This window comes from Ischnura elegans, chromosome 2, assembly GCF_921293095.1.
Source record: "Ischnura elegans chromosome 2, ioIscEleg1.1, whole genome shotgun sequence".
In the NCBI taxonomy this organism is placed as follows: Eukaryota; Metazoa; Arthropoda; class Insecta; order Odonata; family Coenagrionidae; genus Ischnura; species Ischnura elegans.
Window position 1 is genome coordinate 10,697,259 of NC_060247.1, and position 23,394 is coordinate 10,720,652.

General features: G+C 37.1%; 1 protein-coding gene and 2 non-coding genes across 3 annotated transcripts in view; 1 reads left to right on the forward strand and 2 right to left on the reverse strand.

Annotated features, from left to right (window-relative positions):
• The window catches only part of LOC124153380, a 328,088-nt gene that overhangs the window by 14,469 nt on the left and 290,225 nt on the right, over positions 1-23,394 (forward strand). The gene's annotated exons all lie outside the window — the stretch shown is intronic.
• Trnaf-gaa lies at positions 4,300-4,372 on the reverse strand. The gene has a single exon. It is a non-coding gene; the product is annotated as a tRNA-Phe (tRNA).
• On the reverse strand, positions 13,055-13,126 carry Trnat-cgu. The gene has a single exon. It is a non-coding gene; the product is annotated as a tRNA-Thr (tRNA).

The window sequence follows — 23,394 nt, forward strand, 5'->3', positions numbered from 1 at the left end:
ACGCGGGAACGGTTCATTTTCATATTATATGATTGTTGTTACCTCCGGCAATAATGAATGGCTAGTTCAAAGAATTATTTGAAGCTCTTCGAATGTGGTAATCTTCATGCAGGATTAGGGAATAACCCATGTGGATCATGGTCTTACCCACTTGATGTTTTGGCTAGTTGAGTATTTATTACCTCAGTCGAATATACGCGTAGGCCATTCTCATAGTATATATTCCTGAATGGTAATAGTCACTTACAGAAAAACTATGGGATTACCCAGTACAATTTAAACGCTTCAAAAGCTACAGACTTCCAAAAGTAATTTTAATATGCTGGTACCTAATTCTTTCCTATGTCTTTGCTTTCAATATCATTATTATTGTTATAGTCAAAAGTGTTTATTGTGGTTTCAAAAGAAAATGAAAAAGAATATACTTATGTACTTAAATAAATAAAAATACATAAAATTGGTCAAAAGAAACCAAAAAAATGATAAAATTGGTAAAATATGTTCAAAAAAATATAAAATGAACAAAATGCATACTAATGCACCAAAAAAATGAGATAATTGTGAAAAATCATGAAAAATGTTGAATTTTGGAAATGTCATGTTTTGGGCCAATCAGGGCCGTTCCCGGCTTCCGATGTCGGTTAGATTTGGTATTCCTAATTTTAGAGTGCTTTTGCACGCGCTCACTAGAAGCCTGTCTTTCTAATTCTCCTTCACTAACACTGGAAAGGTTACACTGGTCCCTTTACGCTTGTATCGCCAAAATTGTCCCGCGCACGCTCTTTGCGTACAATCATCGCCGCTGAAGAGGTAGTATACAAGTGCAGTGAAGTTTTCTCGGGTTTCGCACCGGGTCAGGGGCTGTATTCTGTAACTCCAAACCGATCGGTGCGGCACCGATTCGTCGGGTGCGACGTCACACCGACTCCCGGTAAGAAGTCGTGCGATTCTGTACGAACCCGGTCGGTGCGGCACCGACGAGAGGACGGGAGATCGTCGGTAGCCGTACCGACAGCAAAGAGGTGTCGGTATGGCCACCGACTAGTGGGTTTCATGAATTCCCCGGTGCGCATTGTACGTTTTATTTTATTTTTACCTCATCACCGAGTAAATAATGAGGTTTTCTCCAATGTTATCTTTTTCTGCCCCTTCGAATACGCCTCTATAATTCACTGTGTCATCATCTATATTAATTACCTTGACAGAAATATAAGATAATGGTTAATAAAAATGAGGTTTGCTAACATATAATGACTTTCTCTCATTTATGTTACCGCACTTTCACTCGCTTGTAATAGGCTTTATTTCTCTCTATCATCATTTACTTGCTCCTTTGACATAAAAAAGATATTTTTGATTAAATATGAGTTTTGCCGCAATGTTATCACTTTATATCACTCTGAATAGGCGACTGTTATTTCACTCAATCATCAATTTGGCGTTTCTCTCGGCATAGAAATAAGATCTTTTTATTTAAGTATGAAGTTTGCCACAACGGTATCAGTTTCTTTCATTTTTAACGGGCAACTATATTTCATTTCATCGTCATCCATTGATTCCCTTGACGATAAAAGAAGATATTTGTTAATAAGTATGAGGTTTACCGCAATATTATCATTTTCTCTCACTTGGAATGCGCAACTTATACATATGTATTTCACCCAATCACAATTTATTTACTTCCTCGTCATTACACTTCTTTTAATTGCACCCAGCTCCATATTTTTATAACAATTTCCTAACTTGTTCCTCTAATATTACATTTGCATTTGAATCCTACGTTCACGTTCCATGGTATGCTATTTTCGTCTGCTACGGTGCCAATGGCATAACCTTCCGTTGATAACATTTATACGGAACTTACTTAATGACAACTATATTACCAAATCATGAATAAATAGCATTATGCGGAACCAATATTTAAAAAAAGAAACTACGATCTCAAGGATAGTTTCAATAATTCATTCCAGCAACAACAATCTCCATCACATACAAACTTTATTGTGATGTTGTAATATTGTTTCCTTCGATTCTGTAGGTACAGCAATACTACCACACATTATATAAGCATTGTTAACAACTTATCCAATATCGTTTATCTTAATCTAGCAATAAGTCGTAATTTCCGCAAATAAAAAGATTGAGAATGACGACAACAAACTGTGCCAATGAGTCTTCACTTGTTTTTACCCTTCTTTCATTGGTGGAGACACGTGAAACTTCGGATATATTCGGATTTTCCCTGTTTGGGAAGGAAGGGGAACCGTACCGACTGGTTTGAAACCGACGACCTTACAGAATCGCTGAAAGTGTCGTCGTCGGTGCGGAATCCGTTGTCGGTACGGTTTGATGTCCAGTCGGTGAGCTTGAAAGGGAAACCGACCGGTGCGGCACCGACGAAATACAGAATACGGCCCCAGGTCCTCCATTTCTCCAAGGAAGGAGAAAAATGACCTGGTGCGAAACCCGAGAAAACTTCACTGCAATTGTTCGGGTGGTATACATACTCACCGGCAGCAAGACCATCCGCGGCTATATAACTCGGTCAAATTTGAGCGTGGTGGTCATTTTTGAAAATATGCACTGCATTATTATTTGTTGGTAGAGTTTACCGATGAATCTCAGTTCAAAGTAATGTTTTTAAAATTTATTAATTTTTAAGCGATGGAAGGCCATTGAAACGAGACTGTGATTTGATGAGATCCATGCATGCGCGATTTATTCCTGTATTATGTACGGATCAGAATTCAGAACAAGGTCAGCGGTGTAAGACTCGATTTTTGAGAGGATAGTTCCATATGCTTACAGTATTTCAAACATGGTGAGTTTATTTTGTTCGATGGAATAAGTAGTTGCTAGGCAGCATCGTTGCTTGAAAGAAGTCTTTGGTTCGTCGCCCAAGCACGTGCTTTACATATTTTTATGTTAGAGCGATTCAAGAATTGATTTCAGGAAGTTTTGAAAATATTTACGAGAGACGGCTTTCCATTACCATGTAATCGTTTCATTTACGTTCTTATGTTATTGCCATACTCAACAGAATTAACGGGGAAAATTTCCAACGCAAAAGTAGCATAATCACGGCATAACGATGGGAGATTCAATGATAAATTTTCGAAAATCTAAAAACTATGCATGCCTCATTATTTTCCAATTGCTCCCTTCATTGATGTTACAAACAAATTCCACATTGTATTGAAGAGGTGTTCCATGAAAAACATCGAATTGGATTTTTTACTATTCAGTCGTCGGTTGAATGTGAGTGGCCAAGCAGTTTTCGCAGTCACTTGTTTTAGTGAGTGCCTCTTTGGCTCCGCGCTATTTTAGCTTAGAGCAGTATCACCTAATTTATTTATATATTTAATCAAGTCCAAAAACAGCGCGAGGCCAATTACAGAGGACTCACAATAACAAGAGAAACAATTTAATAATATAAAGCCACGTAACCAATAATGAACAAAAAATATTCAACAGTATTTACAAATAAATAACAAAGAATATTAAATTTCATCGGGTGGTGTGAGTTTTACGATAGTGATGGTGCAAGATGGATGAGGGATGAAAAAAAAGGATCAAAATTTGGAACACATTTGGCACAGGAGTTATTATGTATTATCCTATGAATTATGTATTATGCTATATTTTGGTATTTATTGAGTGATGCAAATAAGTGTTTTGGCGGTTATGTAATTGAAAAATCGTGATCCAATGTGTGGGGAAGAACAGTCGAATAGCCATTTCCTTTTCTTGTCTTGTTTCGATGCGTCACAAACATCTCGATAGTCAGGATCCGTTACAATATTAAATGGAATACGTCTTGAGTTCTGCGGTTATGTTTCCATGGGATGGGCTGAGAAAGTTTAGAGAGATCGAAATCATTTTCAAAATTAAAAACATTACTTTACACCGATAGTAATTATTTGCCATCTTGGCTGATAATTTTCACAGCCACCATGAAGGATTTTTCTCGGCCCATCTGTTGTTATATTTATTGTCAGGTAAAAAGACGATTAGGTTGGTAGTAAATTTCAGCCCCTGTTACTTGACTTCGTATCAGTCATTATTTGCATTCCTTCGTATTATCCTTATTTGCAACGTTACTTGGGAGTGAGCAAGCAAGACCTTCCTCATTGTACGATGTCTCCGCGGATTTGGTGAGAGTCTTCGGTAAACCCAATATTTATGTTATACCGCAATACTCTGGCAGTGAAAAAAGTATTTGACTGTTGCTGCAAATACTGCAAGTGTTCTGTTAAAGATCTCTACATCAAAAAGTTATGCTCGCCGCTGAAAAAAATTTGCCGAAACCCGGGATTGAACCAGGGACCTTTAGATCTTCAGTCTAACGCTCTCCCAACTGAGCTATTTCGGCGGATGAACTTACAAGGTGAAAATACGCGTAGTTAATCCAATGTGTGTCTTTCAGTCGTTCATGCGTGTTTTTCCTATTGTATCTTCTTTACCCTGACTTTATGCTTATGACTGACTCTTATGTTTTTAGCTCTTTAATATCTACCCAAGTGAAAGGCGTTGATTCCGGGTTTATTTAGGTGTTTAAATAGCGCTATATCTTCATTTCGTTTTCGGATTCCTCTCTTCGTGGTGACGATGTGCATTATGATACCAGGTAAAATATTTTCAGATATTTATAAAATATATCAGAGATATCTCACTTAGAATATTAATTTTTGATGATTAATGACGGGAAGGGAGGGGATTATGCTGTGCATACTCATTCGTAAATTTGTTTTTTTTTTACAAAATTTCATTTCGATTTGAGTGTCTTAAGAATCCTTTCCACCAGGGACTCTGCTAAATTGGAGTTGTTGTGTTAATTTATCAACAGGGACGGATCCAGGATTTCTTTCTTGGGGGGGTCACAAGCAAGGCCGTATCCACGATTTTGTTCTGGGGGAGGTGGGACAAGGATACCCCGTAATACAAAACGAATGCAATGATAACGAGACCGTATTAAAAATCTTACATATTTTTAAAGGTCTTATAGGCAAGCATACATTTTTCGCGTATTACATGCAATTAGAAGTGACGTCACTGGGCAAACCGCCTCTCTTGCTACCCCTACCGGTGGCCCTACCCATGACGGATCGTTTACTAAAACTGTAATGAGTTTTTCTTAATCGGAAAATATCCAGGGCTGGTAAAATGATTTTTCTTCGAGCACTGGCATTGTTCACTGCAGTGCAATGATTTCTGTATGTTCACTCGACATCGAAAATAAACTCCCAATTAGCAATAAATATTTTGCAGTGAGAAATTATGTTCCCATCGATACACGCATCTATGTACCCATACATCAATGACAGCATTCTTAGAAAAAAATAGCGCGTAACCTAACGTCATTAGCTCAACAATTAGCGTGAACTTTTGATAACGTGCTTTGTCGCAGTCATTTGTGTAAACGCTTCGTTCGCTTTGAACCATTGTTTTGTTAATTAAAAAACCGATAATCAAAGATAAACAATTCTCGAGACGAAAAAATCTGAATAATTTGACTGTTTGACTTGGAGAATACCGAAAATTTAGATTCTGAAAGTCGTTAAGAAAAGATTTTTTATTAAAATGATACATAGTTCCAAAAACAAAAATAATTGTAATAAAAGACGAGACAGATATTATAAGCAAAATTTATTTTTATATCATTAAAAAAATTGTTAGGTAACTATGAATTGTATTATCTTCAATGAACAAATCCAATCAATTGCAATAAGCTACGTCAACATCCTAATCGTTTCTTTTAATCAAATTTCTACTGAATTATTTTTATTTCTTATTTTATTATTCTAAACAACTTTGTGATAACCTGTAATGCACGTATGTATCAAAGCTATGTACTCATATTCATTCATAGCCCTGGTGAGGGTGTTCAGATATACCGAAACATTGGCAAAAAATCATTTGCGAATTAAAATCTTGCAGACATACTCAAAGACTCTAATTAACGTTAAATATAGGGGTCAAGATAAAGAATAAGTACTCAATTTAAAAACTTGAATGTTATACGGCTTGGTGCAGTAAATTCCTGAAAAGGGATTGGTGAAAATCTTTGAAACGACTCAACTCAATTGCCTTAAAAATGCGTCTTAATTGGATGTGTGCAACCCATCCTTGAATATTGCTCTCTCATTAGGTCAACTGCTTCTATCTCCACACTAAAACTACTCAACCGTCCACTTAATTTCTTCATAGCAATAGTATGACATCGCATACCTCACCTCAGATTCTCTTCACGTGCCGAAATGCTGCATTCACTAATATTATTACACCCCACCCACCGCCGATTAACATCAGACATCAAATTTCTTTACCGCACCATGAATGGGTCCTTCAGATGATATCTCCTGACATTCTTTGCACTCCGCATTCCAGCTCGCAAAACCCGCAATACTGAAGCTCTCTCTACACCAGCCCAATTTCCGTCTGGCAATATCTCATAGATCCCTCTTTTATCGCTTACCTTCTTTTTTCCCTTCGATCTCAAATACTTATTCTTCTCTTGACCTCGAAGCCTCCCGCACCGATTTTAATAACCAATTGAAAAGACTATCTTTTTGACACGCACCTTTTGTATGCATTGTATATGTTGAAAATGGTTGTTATTTATGGGATTATTTTTTATACATGTTTTTTAATTATATTTACATAATTTATTTTGTTTATAAACACAATGTAAAGGATTTAGCGCTGCTTTTGGTGTTATATAAATAAACAAACAAATAAGTAAATAAACGCTCTGTTTGTGGGCGGAAGTTTGCTTTCTCAGTTCTGCAGAAGAATGAGAGATGGCGCCCTGACAACGCTAATTTTTACTATGAACACCCCAACGCTGTAATGAAAAATTTTATTTAAAAGCTGAATATAAATTAACATCTAATTTTAATAAGCTGGTTAATCAACGATCGGTTACATTTGGGCATCATATCTCATTCTACGCGCATATTCTCATGGAAAGAGCTTCGAGATAACAGCCTGTGGAAGTATCAGGTGAATGAATTTTAGGGATTGATGACAACTTTCGGGGTGTGTAGAGAATACTATGATCTAGAATTTGGCGCTTGAATAGGTGTCAAATATAGTATTTTCCGATGTGAAGATTATTGAATATGCATAGCAACTAGTGATGAGCGGAACTGTGATTTTCCGATCACTTCGTTACCTGTGACTGCTACTCATCAGTAACGGTGATTCTTAACTGTGATTGCGATCACCGAGGTGAATCACTCTTAGAAGCCAGCGGTGATTTGTGGCGCTGCTATTCCTGCTACTTTGTCCAATTCCAAGGAGTGAGCTCTCCTCAATAGAAACGAATAAACTTATAGAAAATTGCAAAAGAATAGGCGAAATATTTTTTTTGAGGGAATAGTTCTGATTCCGAGTTTATTTACAATAATTAAGTCAATTTGATGGGGTAAAATAATTAATAAGGGGCAATCACTTTTTAAACATATTTTTATTCAAACCATCATAAATCAAAACTTTAGCTGTATATTTCCTACAGATATTTAGTACAGAATGTCTTATTTATGATAAAAGATGAATAAGACATCCTTATATTACTATTGGTAGCATCATGTTAGCTGCCGAGGCTAACTTCACCGTATTCACAGTCGCAGTGATTTCGAGTATTTGGTGATTTAGTCACCGGCAGTGATCGGCTACTTCTCTTCAATCACAGGTAGCGATATATCGCATATCACTTGGTAGCAGCCAGAGCTATCTTCACCGAATCCAGTGATCGAATCACCGGAATCACCGATCACAGTGATTTCGAATATTGAATCACCGACAGTGACTGCTACTTTTCAGTAACGGTGATTCAATCACAGTTAGCGATATATCGCTCATCACTAATAGCAACTGCTGAAGAATAAGTGATTTAATTTTTTTCTATAACGAACCGTAAAAAGTAATGAATCAGTGTGCTTTATTTTGTCTTTCCGAAGAGCTTGATGCCGTCCCGGAGTTCTTCAGAAATAAAGAATTAATGGAAGTACTTTAGAGTACCGTGAAAAATAAATTATCTCAATGAAAAAATTAATCTATTCATGAATGAAGCACGTGGTTTGATTGTTCACTAAAATTTGATACCGAGACCGTATTCCAGCTGTTTTCCACCATGAAATAGAAACGAATAATCTAATCGATGACATTTATAATATCATGAGTTCTTGACTTACTGTTGGATATTTTAGTAAACCTAATATATTAATTGATATTTAAATATTAATCACGATAGGTTGAGGTTGACGTGTTTACAAATCATATTTCTGTAATTCTATAATGATAAGCGCCCAAATTTATCATATGCTTGCCCATTTGATTCTTGGCGATTAATTACACAATGCTTAGTCTATCATTTATAAATATAATGTATAAAATGCGTTATATATTAAGAAAGTGATACCATTGAAGTGAAATGAATGAGAAAAATGAAAATATTTCTATTGTCAATCGCAATAACGCCGTATCTAATGATTTAATAGAACTAGAGTGTTTCTTTGGAGAGCATGGTGGAATATTTTCTTGCTATCGACAATTCGTTTCGTTTTTTTCATTGATACTGCGAGACCATATCATTTTCCCCACGACTTTCAGTTCGATTTTTTCCTCTTTTTCTTTATGATATCTCGCGCGTGATCGTCGTAATGCGTAGTAAGTGTAAATCGTACTTAAATGTGGTTTTTATCGGGCACTTAAGGCGGCTGTGAAATGCTTGGAGGTTGACGTATATTTATTGGAATCCAAACGTTTATCGGGACAGCACACATTTCCTTCTATGAAGAAAAGCTGGTCAGAAACTAGTCTCATGGGATAAGCATGTGACGTCCATTCTCTGCAACAGAACTTTTTTAGTATGTTATTTTTAACAGATTTTTTTACCGTCGAATTGAGGGTTGGTGGGATCTTCTACTCAGTCTCAAGTAAACAAAATATAATTTTTATCGCCGTATCAACAATTGACATTGCTTCAGATTTGAACCATGTCTTTCACTTGGTGTCTGCCTTGTATCATCCGTTTCACTTCAAATATTTGCCCCACGAATTAGTTTTTTTACTGTATGGTGAGTGACGGTGAGTTCATTTGCCCATTTATTACAGCTTTTTCGAGAATCCTTTGTTCCCAGCTGTTTTTACTATGTTCTCATTCCATCTTTTGCTCGTCAGCTATCTGAGAATGATATGTATGAACAAGGCCGTAGCCAGAAAATATTTTCGGGGGGGAGGGGGGAGGGAGATGGGGGGGGGGGGGGTGGTTTATGGAATGGTAGACAAACATAAAATTTTTTATAAGATAAATAAAATAGTGTATACGGTTAATTATACATATTTATTATGAACCCTTAAAGGAAAATATAAAAATATTATCATAAAATTGAATTTTAGCCTTCTAGCTTTTTTATGCAGCGACCAAATCAATTAACGCCTCGGTGTCGATGTCAATTCTGCGGTCCCTCAGGAGGCTCAGAAGTCACTCACCTCTCCACTAATTTACAGCACTATTATTTCACACACTGCACTACAACTACACACACTGCACCTACAAAATTCGCTTGGATAATTATTGACTTAAGTCGCATTGGACTACTAGATGTCCATTTTAAAGTTCGAACAACTATTCTGTGAACTATATCTGATATTCCCTTCTGAAATTTAGAGTCAGGTCGTTTTGGATGCCGAGATTTGGCGAATAAAAAAATCGATGTTTCGATATCGATGATGGTATTCTGGTATTCGGAGTTGGACAACGAGGGCGGTTAACGTTTATGGTCAGTAATGGTCTTCGACCATCATTGTTCATTGTTTAAGACCGACTAATGCCACACTTTCGGTAGGAATTGGCTGGCCATCGATAATCCCTAGACTATAGCAAATAAGGAAACTATCGACCATCGAAGTTAAGATATCCATGTCTTACATGTATGCGGATTGTTTTATATCGCATATATTTTGTCCGAATTGAGGTGTTAATTAATCGAGTAAGCATACCATTGAAACTATAATTTAATTGCTTTCGAAGGTCTTTGATATCTGTCTGTTTAAGTCAAACTTTGATGAAAAACTATAGACAGTATAGGCATAGTGCATTCATGCATTTAGAATAGCTTTGTCGAGATGGATAAAATGGAACTCGATTTTGCTCAGCACGATTCCATTCCGATAATGTATCCATTTTTCGTCTCCATCTTATTTCAACTTTATCCTCTGATTGCTCTATCGGCAAGTGATAGAAAAGAAATGCGGTATAGCCCTTGCTATCGGAATGCACTTATTCACTAGAAAGCTGCTTCTATCATAATAGTACAACCTGTATTATAATGACGACAAATATCTTAAAATTCCACAGCAATATGAAAGTAAGTATTTGCCCTTTCCCCGACGTATTGTGTTGTTTTCAATTCTAATTATGTCGACTTATTTTGACTTGGCAAAAGCTGAGAATATGTCCTTTAAATTGGTATTAAAATCACTACAGTTGAAAATGGATGAGATTGTTGGTAGAAATAAGGAAGCCCCCGTGGGGATCGGGTTGGTGTGGTGGCTAGAGTGTTGGCTTCTTACCCAGTGGGCTCGGGTTCAAATCCCGGCAGTGGCAGAGAATTTTCAGAGACTGCCCGATCCCTGCTTGAATGTACTGTGGAAGACATTTCAAGTGCAGCACTCCGTTCGTCGGATGGGACGTTAAGCCGTGGTCCCCTTGGCGCCTTTTGTTAAGAGCAGGCTAATGCTGACAAGGGTTTCTCTCCACCCTTGCCTCACCATACCGAGTTCTTACGGCTGTAGAAATGTCGCACGAATGTTTTGACTCCACCTCAGCCATAGACAAATAACAGCAATGAACAAGCCGAAATGTTTACGGCTGCACTGGAGTTAATCTTTCTGTGTGAAGAAATAATTCTCTTTACTTAAGAAAATGTATCAAATGCAGTAGTGGATACAGAAAAAACTCAAGGGGGGGGGGGCAAAATATATTTTGAGCTACCTATGCTCCTATCGTAATGAAAAGTTACATGCAAATTTTAAGATTAAGAAACTGAATATACACATACACAAGACAGTGCCATCTTATAATATAAAAAAGATACAATTCTGGTTCTGCAATGTTCGTCAATGCGGGTAGCCTCGCAAGGAGGGAGGGCGCCCCCCATATATATCCGCCCCTGATCGAATGCACGCATCAGCTTGGAAAAATATCCAAAAGGTACCCTCATCATAAAGGAATGGAAAAACGCTGTGAGATAATATATATTAAACATCGTAAATATTGTCATAGCTAAGGATACACGTTGTTATTATTATTAAAACAATAATAAATTGCACGATGGCGTTTTTAAGGCTAAGGAAAGGAAAATAAGAAAAGGGAATAATTTGAAGTTAGGAAGGAAAACAAAGAGCCGATCAGTAGGGAGTTGAATTTGGGAGCGAGGAACTGGATTATTTTCGTATTGAACATATCAAAGGCTTTAGAGGTTAAGTCGGTCAAAAATGCGGTTCGTATCGGTTGACCCTGCGATCTCCTTCGCTATCTCATTGGCTCCAATCGCGGGTGACCGAGAGATTGACATATTTTTAACTACACAGTTAGATAATAGGACGACAACTTCGTCACGCGCCTCGCACGCCACACACCAATGCAAGCAACGTGCCTGCTCTCATTTATTTCTTCCTTTATTTCCTTTCGGAGCGCGAAAATTTTTATGTTGCCAAGTTCTACAAGAGCGACTGTGAAATTCGATCCTCACTCGTGGTTTCTACTTCTCACTAGCTTTTTTCATAGTAATAATGCTCTTACCAATATCTATTTGTGTATGTAGGTGTTGAGCCAATCCGTTTAAACGTAAGGAATCTTATTATTTTTGGTAATAGGTATAGTTCAAAGTTCCAGATGGTTAGTCTAATTATTATTGGAACAATAGCTGTGAGATTCCATTTATGTCTTATAAATATTGTCTATGGATGAATGATTTATGATTAAGTTTATCAATGGTCTGGGTTTCCTCACAAGAGTACATACAAACACGTACAATTATTGTTGCTCAAACAGCAAAGATTAAAAATACATGTGGTACAATTCTATTTGGAACAACCAAAACTAAACACACTGAAGCAAATATTACCCCACAGTGAGAACATACAGAAGCGAATGAGAGGAAGGGAAAAATCAGAAAGAAAAACTTCAGCAAAACTAGAGCAGAAAATGTCTATGTATATGTAAAAACAGCCTATGTATATGTTTAAAAGTTTCAACACGCCTAGTTTTCTTTAAGGGTCTTCATTCTGCATTTTATGGGAATAAATTGGTAATTAGGAAGTAAATTATTCCGTCTGCTTAAAGAATGCATATGATTAGTCAGGATAATACTGTTGATATGTCATATCCAAAAGCTCGTATATTCTAATTAGGTTTTTTAAACTATTTAAATTTTACTGAAAGGTTTTGATAACATCATGTATCTCTGGGGAAATGCTCAAATTTCGGTGAGTGAGACAATATATATCGTGTAAAGATATAAAAAAATGCATAAATAACTTTAATTTTCCGTGAATTGTATGTAGTTATTCATTACAAGCCTACGATTTGGCATGGCAGTTTTTTTGTGATAGCAAGTCATTTCAACAAAAATTTTCGAGACGATAATAGATTAATTTCTTTCTCAATATCCATATACGTAAGAATTCTCTTTAAGGAAGACGCCGCCAGACTTACTTTCGGTGCCAAAAAATGTGTACAAACCGATGAGATAAAGCCTTTATCCTAAATATCCCCTAAATTGTAAGATGTGATTATTTTGATTTTCATAGATCTGGTTATTTTCAAAATTTAGGTATATGTGCGTCATATTCTGGGAAAATTGAGTCTCGCATTTCCATATAGGAACTACTTAAACATCCCACCAACTATCGCAGATCTCGAGAGAGCAGTTTCATTTTGCGAAAAATGGTGGAAATCGTCCCCTGAACAATACCGTGAATCTTTTCAAATTATTTTGGATTTTGACTCGTGTGGATATTAGAAGTAAATACAAGAAAAAAAATTTGCCTCCTGTGAGGTTTGAACTCACGACCCCTGGTTTACGAGACCAGTGCTCTACCACTGAGCTAAAGAGGCCGGCGCGTGAAATGGCGAATGTGGCAAACCAGAATTCTTATGTCATGGATGAAAAATTCTCAGTCTCCAACCTACTTCCGTGCAGACATATCCTTCTACGGCCGGGCCCTCGAATTTTTTCCGGTTTGGGATAAAAGATATTTATGTTTTAGAGTTTCTGCAGTAACGGAAATGGCATTTTTACGACCGCGGCTTCTTTGTTTTCACTTCCAAGCTACACAGTTAGCAATTAAATAATCAGTGAACTTATCCACTCCCTTGTTTTATTTGATGCAACAGATTTCAACGCGGAAACGTCGTCATTTGACCATCATGCAGATTGAAGTGTATGATTTACTTATGTTTTGATTGTAGATTTCATCATAGTTAAGCCATAAATCTTGAAATATATTTCTGAAGTCATTTTTACGGAATATGAATCAACTCGGAAAAGGTTTCATGAAGGAAATTTTTAGAGGATCAATAAAAATGGGATTTATTTCGGATTTAGCTAATTTGTTTAATTAATGTATTGCCTTATTTCACTGAAAAGATCATTGAACAAAAAGTATCTACATTATGTATCGGTATGTAGTATGATACAGAAAAAAAATCTCTTGAGATTTTAAGGCTCCAATGGTTATTCTCCATCAAGTGATTTAGCCATAGTATCCTAGAAATACCGCATCATAGCTAGCCTAATACTAGTGGCAGGTTAATCCCATAAGAGGTGTAGTACTGTCCTTTTTTTACATTTTTCTTGTAGGACTCAGTAGGGACCGACGAATCAAGTAAGTCGTATTTTTGTATGGGATACCATTATCAATTGTCTTTATGAGAAGTTCCACCTCTCGCTAATTAAGTTTGACGTAGAAACACACCGTTAATCGTTCACCTTGACGCAATACAGCTCTTTTTTGTCTGGTTTGGAAGTTCTGCGGCTTTTAATGGATATCCTTTTCTTGCTGGTATCTTAGAGTTAGATACTAGATAGTACTTAGTAGATAGAAAAACATCAAGTGATTGAGACTATTTTGTATTTTCACATGTAACTCCAGCCAGATTTCAAAGTTAAAGTATCGTGCCATTTAAGTAGGATGAATATCCTACTTTATTCCATATTATTATATTAAATAATCTGAAAAGACGTCCTTTTTCTAGTTGGTGGTGCGTAGCAAATACTCGAAAAATAAATATTTTCCATCCTTAAACTAAATAGTCGTTGTAGCGTCGGGTACCAACGTCGGAATTTTTCGTGTTCGTGTACCATAGACATTTTTAAGTTCATAAAAAAGAGCCTCTGTTTTGCAACTGTCCTACGTACTGGTACGGCGTAAGCCATGGCGTTGTTTTGTATTGCAATGAATATACATATATCGTTTTCTCTCTAGATAGTGGAAAATCCGGAATGGAATATGGAATAGCGCGGGTAGACACCGAGTGCAAAGAGTGTCGAGTTAAACTTCAACAACGTTAATTGACTCTCTCTCTCAAATTGATTAATCCTGGTGAGTAATGATGTGGCGATTTTTCGTGATAGCGCAATCATTCGAGAGGTCGTAAGCTAAATTGCGGGCCTCGGTATTTCTGCCACTTACGAGAGTAGTTATCACCGTGAGCACGAGACGCGCCTTTGAATTTGAAACAATACAGCCGCTGACTCGATGATTTCCATTTGTGGGAACGATGTTCAGCAAAATCCGACGGCAGCAGCGGTGGGATTTTCTCCTCTCGATCCTCAATTCATCGCGGGCGGGGGATCCGTAATTTAATTTGCAGGGGGATCCGAATGAGCGGGTGGCTTCGCGTGGTGGAAGGTGGGCGATGAGTTGGAAGCGGTCGTTTTGTGAATATCTTCGGAGGCTGGCTGTGTTTGTTGCCGCCGCGTATCTCAACCCGGAAAAGCGGTTCCCATTCTGCCTGCCCCTAAAGGGCCTAATTAATTCAGCGAATATCCATCCTCATTGGATTTCGCGGAAACTGCGTAACCGCAATTTGGAACAGTACACCGCTATTCCACCGCCGAATTACCCCCAATTTCCTCCTTCTTTGCAAAGACATTCCTTTGTTCCAAACGAACCAGTTCAAACTTACTTAGTGCATGTTATTTAAAAAAATATTTTTATTGCGATGACACCAGTAAAGAAGTCATTCGAAATGTGGTGTCACCGAAGAATGATGAAGATTAAATTAGATCGTAAGTAATGAGGAAGTGATAATAATGGGAGAAAATAGAGGCCTTCTAAAAACCTTGAGGAAATGACGTGACAACTTAGTTGGCCACATTATGTGACATGAATGACACTCTGATGAAGCCAATCGTAGAAGGACAGGTGGGAGGGAAGAAGGGCAAGGGACGTCTCCGAATGAGTTACGTGGGACAGGTTATAAAGGATGTAAAAGAGAAGAATTACGTCACTATGAAAATGTTAGCGGATAGGAGAGAGGAATGGAGAGCTGCGTCAAACCAATCTTCGGATCGTTGGCTTATGACGATGATGATTTTGATTATCTTGTTAGAATTGAGGTATGCATGTGACAATTCTACGGCTACATACTACCCTAATGCAAGCTACCTCAACAGGCGTGTGGCGGGGGGTGTAAAGAAACCAGCCGTTTACAAAATGACCTGAATTTGGAGACCTTCTATCGAACACGGACTGAGATGACTTCCTAATTTTTTCTATTGATTTTCCGTCCAAATTATGCTTATCAATCGTGGTTGAGAGAGGGTATTTCACATTTACTTATGCGTGGTAAAATTTTCAATGAAGTCTTGACTTGATACTTGTAGATGGTAACCGTATTAGATGATTTTAATGTGGTCTAATGACATTATGACCATAGAAGGTACGAGTGGATTCATCAAGACCTCTTTTTATTCTTCAATAAGTCAATGTCTGCTTCAAAACCGAATAAAGATTTTAAATGCTTCAAATCATATGATTTAATGTTGACCATTTAGTGATGGTGATGTCTTTTAGTTTTCCATATGTCAAGGGTAGACCACGTACCTTGCTCTGCCTTTTTCAATGCCGTAGTTTTTATGGCCTTCGGAATAGTGAACACATCTCTGAACTAGTAGTGGTTCCGTTGAATTGGCCTTAGTTTGGCTGTAATTTATTAATTTTCATGCGGCACTTTTCAAAAATGTACGCAAGGGTATTCTTAAAACCCAATTAAACCATGGTGTTTAGTAGGTGTTTTTGTGAATCATGTTACTGTGATATCTCAAACTTATCATTCAATATTGGTGTACAGTATCCGGTTTCCGGTATTAATTATATTTTAATTATTTCATTAACGATTTAGATTCATCACCATAAGAAGAGAAGGCGGTGCACTAATTGAAGTACTCTTCTCCATCTGATAGTCTTTCCCAGACGTCGTTCTTTACCAGAGTGTGATAAACAGTGCCATTGATAATGTTAGTTCGCACTCACCGCGACAATAACATAAATTATTAATCAAGAAAATACCAAGGGCTGGTTCTTTTTCCATTGGAATCCATTTCCTATAGCTAATTTTTCGGTTAATTTTAGATATCCATTAGAAAATTCACTTTGTTTCTTCAATTATGGAGGACTCTTAGCGAGTAAATAACTAAGTGGATTGTCTACATTTGGAAGCAACCTTTGAGACTAAAATGTTGAAGCAGATGGTGAGTCAAAACAATGTGTATAATGAGCCAATGTAAAACGAGATGTGAATCATAAAAAATATAGTGAAGATATATCGACAAAGTTTTCAGGTCCAATAATATCTCGTTGCCTCTCTTTTTTTAATTATGCCGAGCCATCCTCTCTTTAAAAAGCATATTGAGAGAAAATTAATTTTTTCACCGTTGGAACGGGATTATCACAAGGAAGGAATCTGAATCGATATTTTTCTGACATTTTAAAAGCCTTTTTCGTTTGAAAGCTCGGAGACAACTCGGAGAAAAATTTTTTCATGATGAGCAGGCTCTGTCTCCTTTTGATCTTTTATATCGATAGCGAGAGTTGTGACAGGTTTGATTTGGTGGAGTTTTGGAAAGCATGATAATAAATAATAAGGCATTGGCAATTTTTCACGAATTCTTTAATTCCCCTTCACGATCGCTTGCTATAATTTTTTTGTTACTCTCAGGTAGTATTAACTTTAAATTACCAGTATTTCCTAATTTAATAATTATTTTTCAATACCTGAGGATATTTTCTGAGGGATGACTAGCAGACTATCTCTGAGAGAAATCCTTTTTTTACAATGAATTGTGCACATTTTGGAATCAAATTCCAAAATTCTGGCACATTTCATTTAGTAACACCTTCTAATATTGCATTTAGTCGAAAGTTTATGGATAGATCTATCTCCCAAAAGAGACCTCTGGACGTAACTAGGACTCTTAATCTTTGCGTGACCCTCTTTTCTATGCGATATATCAATGCAGAAATTGTGGCCCTCTCATAGAAGGATGTGCATATGATTTTAATGCTGCTTTTGATTTATTCTTCCTTATAATGATCGAGCAGATATGTACGTAACTTGATTTCATGAAATTTCATATGCTGATATACTTTTTTTCAGCGCGAGTAGTGTTGGAATACCACTACATAGTTTATTTGCAGCTGATTTCTATTCATGCTGTTCAAGAATCAGATTGAATTCATTACTACGAAGTATTACTTGGCCATCGACAAACCGCATTGATGTTATTGACATTTCTTTCCCTTTTCTTTTAATTGCCGGGGATGTATCTATTGCCGCCGTCGTGGTCAGTCGCCCGTATTTAAACACTAAACAGTGTGAGCGATAATAGGCAGCCTTGTCGTTACAATGTTGCCAAGTTTATTTAGTGTAACCCTCTACGTATTTACCGATGTCGAGCAACTTCTTTCCCGCTCAGTCAATTGTCAGATTGATCATCATCGTCAGAGGACAACAAACACTATGGAGATAGCCATCGCGGTGACGTTGAGTAATTTGATGCCGAGTCAACAAGTGTAATCATCGCCGTGGATGTCGCCTGCTTCCGCTTATCTCACTGCTCCATTGTCCGCGTGGACTCTGCCCTCGAACTCGTCTCCGTTGCACTGAGCGTGAACCCGGAATGCTGGACGGGCAGCGAGTCAACCTCGTGGCTGATATGAACCCATCTTCTTTTTTCTCTCGTGAAAATTATTCGAGCCCTTTTTTTTATTCCCTTTCGCGATATGGTAATATCTCCAATGCATATCCAACGACTGCTTAACTACCTAGCCATTCAGGCGTTCACATTTCAGAACAGAGTTTAGAAGTAGCTAAAACCTTGAGGAATTTAAATGATAAATAATTTCAATAATTGAAGGTATTTTTTATTTTTAGTAAAAAAATAAAATGATTCAAATACAGGAAGACTCGATTAAAAGTGAACTCATGGCAAATAGTAGAGAAACAAATAAGCTAATTACAATTTCCAATAAAAAAATAACAAAAAAATAACAAGCCGATTACAGTTGTCATAACTTCAGTATTTTGAAAGTAAATTAAATTTAAAATTGACATTTTTTTTACTATTTATTCGCCAAATATGAGTCTTAATTCTAACGGACATAGTTTTGGGTGTAATGTGTTTCAATAGAAGGAATTTATGTCCTCACTTACTTCGCTTCTAACCTCGGTTCCGTACACTAATAAGGATGTTGACTGCCTTCCATTTAAACTAAATCACATAAAATTGTTAAAAAAGCAGCCATCGAACCTTTAAGTACAAATCTTCCCGCACTCACCCGAAATTGCAATGAATTGGATTATTTCAAACGATGAAAAATCACTTGCATTGAATAAATTTTAGCAACATCTGCTAATATTTCAAGCAATGTAAAGCACGTGTAACAACGCGTGACAACCATCGTCTTAGAATTACAATACGCTTCGGGTGTTTGGGCTCCAGGATATTAGGGGCAGCTGCTTGCTCACTCGGCGTGCTCCGAGTGAGTTGTGAGCCCCGAGACCTCCCAGAACCCTTATTCGTATCATTCGGTAATTATCCCCCAGAACTCTTATTTGAAGTCATTTGCACGGCAAAAAATACCAAAAACCGATTTAAGCGATGACTTATTTATTTACTTTAATTTGGACCCATTAAGTATAAAAGATCATGCCAAGTATAGATTACAGAAACAATTTTGTTGATCTAAGTTGTATTTATGTAATTGATGTCGATTTGAAGAACTTCTCCCAGTTAATAATCCGGTTAGTATAGGAATTAACCGCACATACCTAGGTGGCATTTGTACAGCATAAAACTTAAAGTATGCAATCGTTTACACATTGAAAACTATCTATTATTGTGATAATAGGGTGGTTTCCTATAATTTTTTATTACCCAAATCGAAAGATTATTACTCCTGGAGTACGTATTTCACGCTTTAAGATTTTTAAATGACGATATCTATTTTTCGCGATCAAATGAAAAGTGAAAAATTAAAAGCGCGCGAAAACGCGACGGCTAAGTATGAATGCTGGGAAAACGCCGTTTGACGTCGTTTTGGTTCCCGCTGCCGCAAGTGAGGTGACCTTGGGGCGAGGCTTTGAGCGCTGATACGACGCAGGATGCTAGCAGGTAGCAGAGTACCCTGCTAGCAGGTAGCGCTTGGCTTAAATAAGGATTATTAATACCTTATCAAACGAAGAAAACTTTCCGACCTTAGCCAGTTTTAATAGGTGGTTATTAAGAGACGTTTCCCCGAGCTCTGTGCCTCATGCATGCATTGGTAATTTCAGACGATGACTCCTATCTACTCTCATAGAAACTAGGTCCCTGTGACGTCACGTGGAGTGGCATCGCATGGGCGCCAATCTGGCATTTTTCAAATGAGGATAAAATTGACCCTTGCTATTCGTCTAAACCCGTATTTCTAAAACCAAGTAATTTGTATATTATGAATGCACTAATGGTGGGTAACGAATCGCAATCAATGCCTTTCGTTTTCTTTGATGAAGGAAACTACCCTAGTCATAATGACTTGTTTTCGAACCAGGTTTCCCAGATTCATGTTAATTGCAGTAACTATTCAAACAAATTATTACAGCGCAGGAGAAATTTGAGATTCTTGCTCACTAATTCTCAAGACAATGGAATCGATGTATCTTGGTTCTATTGTTTGTTAAAGTATATTATTTCCATGCTCTGATGCATTCTACCCTACCATTACGTCTAATCCTCAATATAGCTATTTCTCTTTTTCATCGCTCTCTAATATCCTCTTTAGTTATGTTATAAGAATCACTTTGAATGAATTATTCTATGCATGCAGTCTCTTTGTTTTTATCCAGTAGACCACAATTTTGATGAACTAGTAAAAAGTGAAACATTATTGCGTCATAATCCTCAGTACCTCATTTCGTTTTAATTTAAAAGGCCTATTTATGCATGAGTGTAAGATTTTTCGGGTAAACGGTGCGGCTGCTTAATAGGGGAAATTTTCCCCAATTTGTAACTTCTACATTTTCTTTCAAAATCTATTAATTCAAATTCGAAAATTAGTTTTTTTTCTTTCCTCAGAATTATATTTTCGCGGTTAGTATATTAGTTATGTACCACACCATTCGTACGGATCGGGTAACCCGCCTTTTATTTGTATGCTAGTGAGGTTATCGCGCTTTTTTTAAGATTAAATTGTTTATATGCGTATTCCGAGTTTCCTCGAATACATTTGATCCTCTAAAGGGAATTATATTTCCATAACTCTGACTCTGAGGCGCGCTGGCTATTTCTCATTTCCTTATCGTGAAAATAATGCCACCAAAGAGACCATCCACTCGTGGACTGTTTATGTCGCGATTATTGCCATTCGGTTAAACAAATGTCACGTTATCTATCTAATTAAGCTTATGAAATTGCATATATATTTCTTATTCACCCGGACCCGCCACGGTGATAACTTTTGCGGAGTCACCCGCAAATACGCACATAAATACTTCTTATTACTCTCATTTTCGCACATAAATATTTCTTATTAATATGAATTATTTTTTATTTAATTTTTTATTTTATTTCAACTTTTCTTCAATATAGTTGAATAGCCATTTATGATAATTATGATTTATGCTCGAGAGGCACGATCGATCAAACATCGAAAATTTTGTAAAATATTCAGGTCCTAAAAAACTTGTAAATTATAGAATGCCATTTCATAGGTTGAAACTGGTTAGAGTACTGTTTCATTTGTGATAGGTGCAGTGTGGTACAAAGGGATAAATTTTAAAATTACAGCGAAGTATTTGGAAGTCTGCTACACGAAATTTATGGTAGAAAGTCATCGCATCAAATTAAGAAATTCAGTGTAGCCATGTGTCGGTATCTAAAATGGTGGCTTCAAATCAGTTTTAATTTCGGCCAAACACAGCCACTTATATATACGTAATATCGACTCTAAAGTCATCAACGCGATTTCGGAATTTAGAAGTGAAAGTCTCCATGGATAGATGTTTTAATGTGATGGATTGCACGCATTTAGCCAGCCTTCAAAACGTCATTTCAGTCTAATTTTAATCCAATAAAATACTAGAATTATTATTGTGTTTGCATGACCTGATGGAAAAATTCACGCTCTTCATTCATCAAAAGAGTGCGAAGATAAAAATGAAAATCATTTCGTATAATTTATGACATTCGTTGGCAGAAAAATAATTAGACTGCAGCGAAAGAGTGTTTTTTTTTCTTATCAGAATTCACCCTGACCTCACTTTTGGCGTAGTGTTCAGGTCCCCGCACAGCCGCAAATAGAGAACGTAAGTCCCGTGGGACAGGGGTGGACGAAGTGGCGACTTTGAGGGAAGTGACGTGCTCCTAGTCTCTCAGTTCAAACATGTCTGCAGCCAATGGGGAGTGCTGCTCAGCGAAAGTCCTCTTTTTTCACTCATTTTTTTTCCTGTTCCCCGCGGCGGCAGCACTGTCGGATCGATTGCTATTGTTGTCTTTCCTCGGAGCGATAACGTTTCATTCCGTTTTAATTCGCATGAAGAGAGAGAACAAAACGACCCTTCCCGCCACCATCATCTCTCGTACCTGCTCTCGTTTTCAGCATTTCTCTCTCGAGCTGTCATTATCTCGCTCTGCTCTTGTGGTGCATTGTGCTGTCGGCAACTGTTGTGCTTCAGGGGGAGGTGGGATTATGATGCTGCGACGACGTGGGGAGTCGTGGGTCTTTGCTAGTCTTGGGTGAGCAATGGTTGGGGACTGAGATGCAATGTCACTGACGTCTGTCTCTTAGCCCATTATAACCCAGCATTATTTCTGGGGAAAACTGGAAGATTTGGAATTTTAGAAAATGTACCACATTTTCAGGTCAATCACAATTATCTTAACAACTTTATGTTTGACCATTTCATTTTGCAACATAAAATTACCGGTAATTCATATCTATCTTTTACACAGCAGAGAATTCAGAGTGCACACATTTTTAAATGACGTTTCTTCATGTTGCTCAGAAGCAACACTGGCTTAAAAAGAGTAAACAAAGTGTAGGACAGGGATGAGAGCGGTAATGGGTAAAAATTTTGAGGCCTGAGATCAGTGCATATCTGCCATTGCAAAAAGTTAGAAAGGGCGACTTTTTTCTTACAACTCCGGTCTGTGAATGCTAAAATATCAGGGCATGACCTGGTTTTCTGAAATTAACATAACTCTTGGTGATGCAGCCATAAGTATCATTATCCTCTTCACCATAGAAAAATTGCCTTTATTTTTCATTTACTGCAGGAGGGACTTCATAACGATATTTATTTTTCGATTATAAAACTCGCTTTGCTGGGACATTTTTCTCTCCCTCCTTTCCGGCTAAAATTTAATTTCCTAGCGTTTTCCTGCACGACAATTTGTTATTTCCTCGAATTAGGAGATAATTCAGTCAAAAATGAGGAAATGTTAATAAGTCCTATTCAAGCGTTATGAATGAAAATACCAAAGCATAATTTTGAAAGTGTATCATAATGAAAAGCGTAATATTAATTGCCTATGATTTAATAATTTTTATCGGATTTGAGCGCCATATTAAAAAAATGATTATTCACTTTGATTCATTAAAGTTTGATTGACAGGGATATAATCAGCTTATGTAGTTGGTGTTATTCCTGGGCCACGACCTTGGTCCTCTTTTGTCGTTAATCATAGGTAGTATATATGTTTATCTGATAAGGCGAAGATGGAACTTTTGTATTGTTTTGTTGTGCAAGATTTATTTGTTACAAGATAGCGCTTGAAATATGAAGACACCCATTTAAATCCTTGTTTGATATGCCACGAAGACAGGAAAAACGACGTTAAA